The sequence below is a fragment of the Halyomorpha halys genome, unplaced genomic scaffold, assembly GCF_000696795.3.
Source record: "Halyomorpha halys isolate HHAL.00 unplaced genomic scaffold, Hhal_1.1 Scaffold2834.1, whole genome shotgun sequence".
Lineage (NCBI taxonomy): Eukaryota > Metazoa > Arthropoda > Insecta > Hemiptera > Pentatomidae > Halyomorpha > Halyomorpha halys.
The window spans coordinates 2,889-14,253 of NW_027114587.1; the positions used below are offsets into that span (position 1 = coordinate 2,889).

At 31.6% G+C, this 11,365-nt stretch overlaps 1 protein-coding gene across 1 annotated transcript in view; it reads left to right on the top strand.

Annotated features, from left to right (window-relative positions):
• Positions 1-749: 749 nt before the first annotated feature.
• The window catches only part of LOC106691724 (wnt inhibitory factor 1), a 97,980-nt gene continuing 87,364 nt past the window's right edge, over positions 750-11,365 (top strand). The window contains exon 1 of the mRNA XM_014437580.2: positions 750-878. The gene's annotated coding sequence lies outside the window, so the exon portion shown is untranslated. The remainder of the gene's footprint in view (positions 879-11,365) is intronic.

The following is an 11,365-nucleotide window of genomic DNA, read 5'->3' on the forward strand; positions in this document are numbered from 1 at the left end:
TATAAAATTAATAGAATTACCTTTTTGATTTCGGCAATCTATAAGATAAAAATGCCTCAAATAAATGTCTGGCGAGTATATTAATATCTTTGAATTACAATGAATGATAGAAGAAACATACCTAAGATTTCAAACGGGAGATACTTAAGTATAAGAAGATAGAAGGAAGAGTGGCACAGGTCTTCTATTAAGAAATACTTTTTTTTTTTTTTAATTATTTATTTAATGTAATTTACAACTGCACAAAATAATACAATAGGTAAATATGTAGTATGTTTCATATACACTTGAAAATCTTGGGAAGGAACCACCCATTGGTGGTATTTCAAACATTAATTTAAATTAGAAGGTCCCGTGGCCATCTTCTTTTCAGACGCCTCGGAGGATTATCAGGGATTGTTAAGGATGAAAGATTAAGAACTAATGGGTTAGGATGGTTAAGGAGTTTGGAATGAAAAGACCCAAGAAATACTTAAAAATTATCCTGATGCCACAGATAGACCGGGACTAATGATGGATTAAAGACTGGTTATGTTGAAAAGCTTCGTTATAAATAGTATTATGTCCCAACAACGCCCTCCTTATAACACGCCGACACCACAAGATCAAATCTGAGCTAATGAAGATCGATTTATTTATATGTTATTAGATAATGATTTTAACGTTATTTCTTCTGCAAAAGTATAGTACTATACCTATATATATGTTTGTATATATGTAATATGTTTGTAATTTAATAATATTTTGCTTTCAGAATTCAAGATGACAGTTCAGTGAGAAGCTATTTCGACTGCCGTTGGGTTAGCACCGATATTTTGAGGAAAAACTCACTGGAAATACCCGAAGATGCTGATCTTGTCATTGGGTACCTGTTCTCGGTAGGTAAAACTCTAAAAATGAGAATTATTAATCTGCAGTTTAACAATACATAGAAAAAAATTTTAGAAATGTGCTCCTTTTTATCAAAAATATTTATTTTGAATTAATATAATCCTTGGCATTCAAATAACAAATTGTGGAATATGATAATATTTTAAATGTTTGCAAGATTATTACATATCCATTTATTCATTTAATTGATTAAAGTCAAGAAATCCATTATTATTGGCTCCTCCGAAACATTGTTTATATTAAAATAAAAATATTAAGGCTAATTACAAGAATAGAAAAAATACAAAATATACAACAATAAATTACATATATGGTCACAAACCATTGCTTGGCAATAAGAAACTAACATTAAAATATTAAAAATTAATATGATAGCTAGATTGATATTATCATAGTGATTAGTAGATCCAATTTAAATACGACTCATAATTGCTACAGTCCATCATTGATCTAATCTTTCATTTTAGATATATTTATTATACGCAATAAATTTTGTCACTCTAATACGATCAATGCGACAATATAAGAAAGAAATAAAGTAAGCTTCATGATGGATTTCCTTTGCCTATGCTTGTGACTTAAGAGCCAGAGTCCCCTGCAGTTTCTGCAGGTTTCGTCTTGTTCGGGATTAGTTCAATGAGATGACGGTTGGCACCTGTTCTTCATTGGTAGGTGTCACTGATGTTAGTTGGCCATTGGGCCAATAGATGGCACCACCTTGGCTATTTCAGTTGTAATAAAACTATCTCTCAGTCAAATACTTTACAGAAACTAAAATTAGAGGCCTGTGGACTTGACATCGAGTGTAATTTATGAAAAATAAAAATATGCTGGATCCACCAAAAAACATTCTGATAGCGATTGCTTGTGTATTTACAATTAGTAATTACTATCAATATTCGATTTTATAAATAAAAACTAAAAGTTAGCAACATAGTAACTAGCCTGTATTTAGTATTTATGTAACTCTCTTCACTATACAATTAGAGTATACAATAGCTGCAGCAGAGGAGCTCCCGTCTCCTAGTGTATGGAGTAAAAATATTAAACTAAAATAAAACTAACAGACTTCATTATTCCTTCAAGATATTCCCTTATGACAAAAAGAAAATAAATAAATAACATGAACTTCGAACAAATAAATACCAGTATACACAAAAGATCACTTGTTAAGAATTATATGTTTGACGCTGACAGAAAAAAACTAAAAGATAAACTGACACTAACAAGGAACGACGACAAAAACAAACTTCACATAAAATTTCGATATATAATTATCACTATATAGATTGTTTCAGGGTTAAGTGAAAATATGAACTAAGGACCTCAAAAATAGAAAAAATTTCCTCTGAAGGTATGTCCGCAAACGCTTTGTGTATGACATATTCACACCTAAAGGTTTTATTGTTATGAATTATTTACGTCATATGAAATACATAAAACCCATTTATTTGTTCTAACTACTTTATTAATTAAATGTAAGTAAACATTGAGATTCATATTAAATGTTGTTCAAAGTGATGGTATGTCTGCAAACGCTTTGTTTAGGAGATGGATTAGATAGAATACATATATGGCCTTTTATCCCTAACTGTATAAAAACTATTGGCAACATAAGGATTAATACTATTTGTTTAATTCAGGTATTCCCCGGAGTCAAAATTGGGGGATATTACCCAAATTAATTATTATACTGGTTAGCTGGTTCAAATTAAGGTATTACTGATAGTTTACTGGTAATAATGGAGTGGACTGTATTTAAATAACTTGATATCATATGGTTTTAAAATGAAATAACCTCTATTCTCATTAAAGTTTTCTGACACAATTTGTTTTAAGATTTGAGCAAAGTGATTACAATATATGTTAGTTGGTTAGTTGCAAATCTGGTTTTATTACATTAATTGAAGAAGATTACAGTTTACTTGGTTGCTTATATGGAGCTTGAAGGTTGGTTCTAATGTGCATGTGATTATGTGATGTTGCTCATAAGATAAGCTATGTACATATTAATCAACAAAACTCGGTCTATATACACAAGGTCGAACGCATAATAACAGAATATTGACTCTGTCTATTATCATTGCCTCCGGTCTGAAAACTTACAAAACATCTTTTTGTATCAAATTTATTCTCAATGTATAATGTACTAACTAGAGCACTGAGAAATACAAAAGAAGACCAATCATCTGGAAAGGACAACATTCCGTATATCCTACTTAAACAACTCCCGCGAAAGGCCCATGTTTCTCCTTAACATCTACAACCCTGCTCACGCCCAGATATTTCCCAGTGGAATAGAAACATGCTATTGTCGTTCCACTCCTAAAACCTAGAAAATGACCAGTGGTTCCGGAAGATTACCGGTCCACCAGCCTTCTATTCATATCTCAAAAATATCTGAGAAACTAATCCTTATCCATATTCGAAATTGACGCTGTCACTTTCTCATATAAGAAAACTCTAAACAGAGAAACAAAACTAAACAAACAAACAATACAAGTCAAGGGACATCTCACTTACCACGGCATGAAATTGAAGTCACACCTCTCTTTCAGTGTACACATTGAGCTAGTAAGGTTGTAAAGTCAACGTCCAACCAACTCAGACACCTACTAGACTCTTCAAGGCTGTCACTGGAACACATCCTACTGATATACAAAGTAATACTCAGACCTACAATCCCTAAGTCCCTTCAGCATTATCAGAACAATATAGTACAGATGATTTGTATAGGAACATTACTCGAGAGACGAAACGTGGTACACATACATACCAAACGACGGCTGGAAATAGTACAAGACATTAAATGAAGACATATTACGGTTTTGATAACCTTACCGGTTCCTTCAACCCAATATTCCATTCTTTCACTTCATCCCCCTTCCTGCTAGGTGGCAGGGCAGGAAGGCTCCCATCAACCCTGTTAACATTGGCTTCTAATGCGTCTATTCCCTCTTCTCTACCCTTCCCTTTGTATCCCCTTGTATTTTTTTAACGTAATATTTTTGATTCATTTTCGTTTCATCATCATGCGGAGAATAAGATAAGAAGTTCCAAATTGTGTTTTGTTAATTTCGTCAAGTTCTCATATTTTCTTTCAATGAGATAATAAACAATAAAACAATAAATGAAGTCAGTTGTTCTTTTTGTTCTCCTGAAGTGGTGTCGTTATTCTGCCCAATCCCACATCTCAATTTTAGTAGTATTATTCAGTCTAATCATAAATTACATACAAACATATAATACCACAACAGTAGTATCTTGAATGAAAAGAAATCAATTAACGCCTAATGAAAAAGAATAAAAGTAGAATTTAAAAATCTCATTTGAAGGAAGATTAGTCTTTCTCAGACTGGATTATTTAAGTCACCTAACTTATTTTCTCTTTCTACCAAATTCAGAGGGAGACGTCAATCATTTCCGGAAAATCTTACTTCACCATTTAAAACTTACATTAGGTGGTTTAAAACATGGCGAGTTGTGGTTTATTGAGTTACCAACTTTCGTGGATTTGATTACCCAGGAAATACCTATAATTTGACATTCACTTATTTCTACTAAAGTAAGAAATAATTATCACTTCCTATAAAAGTTACTTCTTAATATTAACTTTTTATTAAAAAAAAATCTAATAAATTAACATTTCAAAAGATTTATTTGAAATTTTATGTTAAATTCATTATTTTTATAAGCTCGGTTTCTCCCGTTATAAATGACAGAACCATCTAAACAACAAGATTCTGAAACACTCAAACGATTAACAATTTTGGTTTCTGTTGGGTGCTCTGTCCTATCCATCTTTACATATTCTTATTTTTGTATATTGGTTTTGTTTTGAGATAATAAAATGAATAGAAGGGTGAGAAAAACAAGATTCTGTTCGAATACAAACAAGATGAATATGTTCATAAGAGTGATGCAAGAATTAGAAATTTTCGTGATTAATTAAAACCTGACTGAACCATTATTCAATTTCTTTATTTTACATTGCTATTATGTTACGCTCCAATTTAATTAAATTAGACTACCAAATTTTAGCTGTAATGAAGTAACGACAAAATGATTTATACATACGAATATAAGTTCCAAACAATCTAATTTGCAGCATGCTAAAAAAAAAAAAAAGAGAGAAAACAAAAAGAATGTAATCTAAAATGTGGTTTGGTTTGAAGACTTATGAAAGGAAACGATTAGATTTTTTTTTAATTAATAGATTTATACTAAGAAATTTCAAACAATAAATACAGTTTTAGAGTATGGTAGTTGTTAAAAAATATTTATTGCAAGGTCTTACCTCTCAGTGCTGTGTTTCTTACCAATCTTAAATATCATCCATCCGATAGTTTGCATTTGAACAGGGATGGAACAGTCAAACTGTCATGTGCACGCTTGTCACTGTTGTATAGTCCAATACTGTTGGGTTAGTATTTGAATCAATTAGTGGGCCGATCCGGTGTGTATGTACCATCGTTTAAACCAATTAGCATGGTTAAAATTAAGCTATATTGTGTCTGTCAATATTCTCTCTATTCTAGTCTACCAAATCAAAAGAAAGTAAATTGAATTAGAATATAATTGTATGTATCTGTCTCGATATTTAGTTGGGCTACCAGGATAATCGCTGAAGGCAACTATCCAAAATAAGTTATTTAATTAATTTATATTGGGTCCTGTAAAACTATTAATATGGATTCTTTTCCTTTTTTGCTTTTTATGTGTTTTCTAGTTACCAGTTAAATATCTTTATATTTATAAAATATCGTTACCATTAATTATATAATATAATGAGGGGTGGCATTGTGCAATATGATAGTAAATAAACTATAAAGGGTGTTTACGTAAGGCGCCCCCTAACTTCCGAACAGACATTCATGATGCCATCTAGTGGCAAAGATATGCGGTAAGAAGTCTGGGAAGCCATTTTGGTCCCCAAAACAAAGCGGTTAGTACCAGTAAAGAAGCCATCGTGACCTGTACCGGAGAAGAAGAGGACAAAACTCTTCAATAAGGTCTCTTCGCCATTGGTGTCGTGTTTTCGTAAACATGGGTTTCATCTAAGTCCTGGAGTTCCATTTCTGAAGAGCTCTTCTTAGGACTTCTCCAAGTCCATGCTCTTTTCTAGCTCCTTTTCTTTCTTCTGTCTTCTGTACTCTCTGTTTGCTTTTCTCGCCTGACCAAACCCCTCACTCATAGAGGCGTAACCTTTTCGGAATGTTATATCACTTTGGCTATCATCAGCCACACCCAAAAAAAATACGTTACATGGGGTGGTACACTTAAAAAAGGTTTTTGGTGCATGTGTTGTTTATAATTGACCTGCCTACCAACAAAGCCATTAGGCAATACCTGATTTTTATAAATTTGTTCAGCAAGGACCTTTTCACCACCTGCGAACTGCGAAGTGCCCTTTGTTGACATACCCGGCGCAGGTATGACAAGGCATATGGCAGATTTTTATAATATTAATAATTGTTAATACCTCGATACATATCGGCATTTATCTAGATAGAATATGGATATTTTTTGTTAGACTATAAACAATTCATTTCAAGAAATCTTGAGCTTTCGAAAGTAGGGAATGAATAAATTTCTTCCAACTCACATCTGATTTCTGAATAACATATTAAGCATTCCAAGAAAGATTCAAAGTTCAAAAGGGAGCATTCTCCAAAGAATAAATAAAAAATCGTTCCTTTTTTCGATGAAAAGAGATTCTGGACTCCTTTCGATCTTGGGGAAGAGCCGAGAGCACGAACGTCGCCCTAAAAAGCCACCAAATGGGTTGGTGAATGCAGTCAATAAAAGGATAAAAGCGCCCTTAGTAAGAATTTCAGGTGTGAATAATACAAGAGGCTTAGCTATAGTCTCTAAAACCTGAACCCTGACTTAGCTATGGCAGAGAAGCTCCACACACCAGCTCAATAATATTCAAATAAGAGACCTTTTCCGAAGCGAGTCTTCTCATATCTTCACTGTATCTTACATTATTTTATGTTTTCTGTAACCTTTCTAAACCCTGTTCCGAGAAAATTTTATTCTTGAGGATATCGGTGGAAGGGCCCCTCAGAATTGTGCATGCCATGCATATAGATAATACCTACAATTTTATCTTCTTTCCTTTATTCCTATAGAAATGAATATATATCGTTATAGAAGTATATATTTTTTTTTCGAAACAAGAAAATTCATAATAATTAACAAACCATTTCATTAAATTAATCGACGATAAGCATTCAGTTATTAAGTTTAATTTAAAAGTAATTAATTACTTTGTTAATAAATAATAATAAAAATAAATAAATAAGTAAAGCACAAAATCGAATACTCATTTATTACTTTCACTTTATTATATATAAAATATAATATATTATTATATATGAAATAAATTGAAATATTGCAATTATGAAAAATTGTGAATAACCCCAAGTGCCAATGTATATAATCAATTTGAAATGGTTTTAAGATTTTGGTTTAAAAAAAAAAGAAAGTCTCTGACGATTAAATGATTGTAAAATTAGGAGTTTTTGATATCACATAGATCTTACCCTCATTGAAATAGTCTTACAGCGTTTAAATATCGGTTTTTTAAAAACATTAATTTCAAATGTGCCTATAATTTTAATATTTGAAATCATTAAACATCTCACTTTTTTACTAGTAACCATGAAAACAATATATAATATACTTCAGGAGATAAGAGGACAAATATTTTTTCCTGTTTGAAAACAATTTCATACAATTCATGAAATAAGAGTGGTAATATAGATCTAGCCAACGATTTTAAGAAAAATAATACTTAATATTATAAAAAAAGTAATACTCAACATAAAGTAATTGAAGTCATTGCGTGTGATATAGTATTATGACCAATAACATCAATAAAAGGTCTGTTCCAACTCGAATTTTTTAACTGGCCGGGGGATGCGGACTATAATTTTCTATTTAAATATTTTTGTGTCTCTAACGTGATTAAATAATTTTTTTTTTATTCTACTTAATCTATTAATAAGCTTGGAGATTGAATTTAATTTACAATAATACCTGTATACATAACTTTTCATGCTACACAAGTATTTAGTAAAGGAAGCTATGCACAGCTGTTTATAGTTTCTTTTATTCAGGAAGAACTGTAGCTCTGCTGCCATTTTCACTTAGGTTTGGGGAGGATCGTTCTCAAATAATCGGATTCAGTTTGCAGAATTGAATACCTTCCTTCGCCTTGAAATTGGATCTAGGAGACGGTGCCTTGCCACCACCTAGATATTAATGTTAGTGTAGCAGTGATATCACGGAAGAGGGGGTCATTGCAGCCCTTAATTAAGCTCCTTAAAGGATTTGATGTCCCACCGGTCTATAAACTACTTCACAGAGGGAAGCTGGTTAGCTTCAGTGGTGGCACTGTCCTTTCCCCTTTGAAGCTTAGTGCCTCCGACTATCTACCAAGAAATCAAGTTCCGGTTGCTTTGCAGCTACTTATGCGTTGTTATGTAAAGGCTTCACAGTAGAAGTGCTTTGCACGGTGCAGTTGAACCGAATAAATAATGGCTTTTGTATCCTCGGCCACGTTCGCTAGTTAACCCAAGATGCTTTTGCCAGGTAAGCTTCAGCCTCTCCCTAACCAGAATTGAAAGTATGATAGGCCTGTCTATTGTAAAGTAGAGGATTTTGAAATCCTTTGGTTTTCGTGTTTCAATGAAAGTTTCCGAAAGAATGCTATTCCTTCCACTCTGGAAGGACATAATTGCACTAATATTAGTTGAATCCACCCTTCTTACCACTCTTCTTCGGGGTATTTATAATGGTTACCAATTCCTCTTGTGCTAGAGTGAGGACCCATCGTAATTAGGCGCTGGCGCCTAATTACGCTAATTAAGCGCTGGCGCTGGGCACTGGCTCCGGATACTGCATTGAGACGACTAGCACCATGAAATCAGCGAATAGAATTGGTATCAATAACCAATCTACGCCAGTGCGGTCGAAAAGTTTTCGCAAAAATGTATGACGAAAGATCTGCTAATGTAACTTCTGATCGGATTGCATTACAGAGAGCTCCTTCAGTTGGCCGACACGTACGCGAAAGCTTAGGTGAAATCCAGAGATAAGAAGGCCGTATCTCTCTTCTGCAACTATCGTACGCCTATATCTTAACCAGTAGACGTTTGGAGGAAACTATTCGTTAGCAGAATTATACGTTGATGGAATGTCGTTTTTTCATAACAAGTAAATAATTTATCTGTTGTTAAATTTCATTGACTTAAAATCCAGATTTCCGTATAATAAATAACAGCATTAAGCTATTTTTAAAAAAAAATATTCATTAAAGACGTATTCCGAGTTAAATCACATTTCAGTAACAATTCTTTTGAGCATATTTAGATTAATGATTTTACGAGAATATGAATTTCTACAACGATTTATTTAATATATAAAAAATTTCAATAATTAGAGAAAAATACAAATAAATTATTTATTTGTAAAAATATATTAAAAATAAGTGAAAAAAATTATTATACAAAACTGTAATAACTACTGAGAATTTCGTACGCAGTACATTAAAATTATTGTAAAAATGAATCACTGTCAGTAAACAAGGGTTATATCTGCACTCACTATATCAGCCTTTCATGATAAAGACATACAAAATGACAACTCTGAAATAAACAGGACATATATATGTATATATTTTCATTTATTAATTTCTTTCAATATCACAATGTCAATTTTGGTTTGTTTACTTTATGTTTTGAGTATTTATAAATGTAATGCTTGAAACTTCAGCACTTTGTTTTTTTTTTTTTTTTATATTCGTTATCATTCTGATTGTTTTATATTTAATTATGGAACCATTATATACCAAACAATTGGCACTCAAATGTACAGTGTAACTATTTTTAGGTGGCGCGACGTCCCGTGATAAAATTATTTTTCATCTGATATATTTATTATGAAAGAAGACGATTTGAAAGAAAAAGGCTATACAATAATCAAGTCAAAGTTACATAAAGTTGACAGCTAATTTTGGGTTGAAAAGTGGTCGTAAAAATAAATAATAATACCGAGACATATGTTGAGTCGTTAATATTGAAGAATGGATGAACTTCTTTTTTAAAATTCTAAAAAAAAAATAATATAATTATACCATTTATAGCTTTGTGGAAATCTAATTGAGACAGCAGATTAAGGAAGAAATTATATACACAAGTTACAAGTTCGCTTTTAACAATTCCTAACTTCCAGTAAAACCTAATTCCAATAATGTTTTATTTCTGAGAGCTGTTAAATATATAGAGGCTTTATTTAACTTTCTAGATACGAAGTATCGAACTCAATTTTAGATTTCTTTTATTCTTCATAGGGCTGTGAATAAAAGATTAAACGATATTGAAATATTATTATAACAGAAAGTTTATAAAACAGAGAATGAATGCATTAGAGCTTCCATTAAGAGGAGCGAGCCAAAGGCTTTTTGGAGACTACCTGCAAAGAACTAGCTTCTTCATTATATTATTCAAAGAACCCCCTCCTTTCCCTTTCTTCCCGTTTTGAGAAAATAATTTTCCCAATAACTTCTCATAAAGAATTGACAATTATAAAGGCTTTCGCGCTTTCTTTGAAATTTGGTCTTCTAAATTATGAAGCAGATTTTAGTCTCGTTACACTTCCCTTAGGGGGTTTCCTTTTCTTGAATAAACCATTGATGGAGCCCTCTTCACCGTAATGAATTGGACATTATATTAAATTATCTGTTGAAAGATAAGTATTACAACTCAAGTAACGTAGGCAAGTGTAAGGTTTCTCACGTTGGAAGAAAAAAAAGAACCTAAAGTTTTGCTACTTTTTAAATAAAATTCCTGATGCACAATATTCATTTACCATATTACTTTAAGTTTAAATTAATCTTTTCATTTATAAGACAATGAAAGTAATAATTGATCATTGGCATAAGCTCAAATCAATAATCAAAATTTAATACTAATCAAACTAACTCTTATTGTAAACACATTTGGCTATGCCACATATTATAAAACACATAGGTTGTGTTATAATTCATTTTAATAATAGAGGTTTATCTCCCTATTTCATCATGCTTAATTTATTTTAAATCCATTATATATAATCCACCCCATTTATACCAACAATACCATTAAAATTACAATTAAATCCCAATTTAATTCGGGAAATATTTGAATTAAACTCATTTCATGGACAAATGTAATTAAAATTTATAGTTCAACTTAAAAAATACTTAATCCTATCAATAAAATTATAATTGGAAACCATTTAGGAATTATGTAAAGAAATATATGGCCTGTATCTAATCTGATATAGACTTCACAGATCTTTATCAAACTGGTGTTTGTTCAGGTTAAATGTTACAAATCTGATTATACTGGTAACATGAATGAATTGTTACATATTATTAAATAGGTATTCTTGCTTAAAAAAACAATTTTTTTGCTATTCATACCAA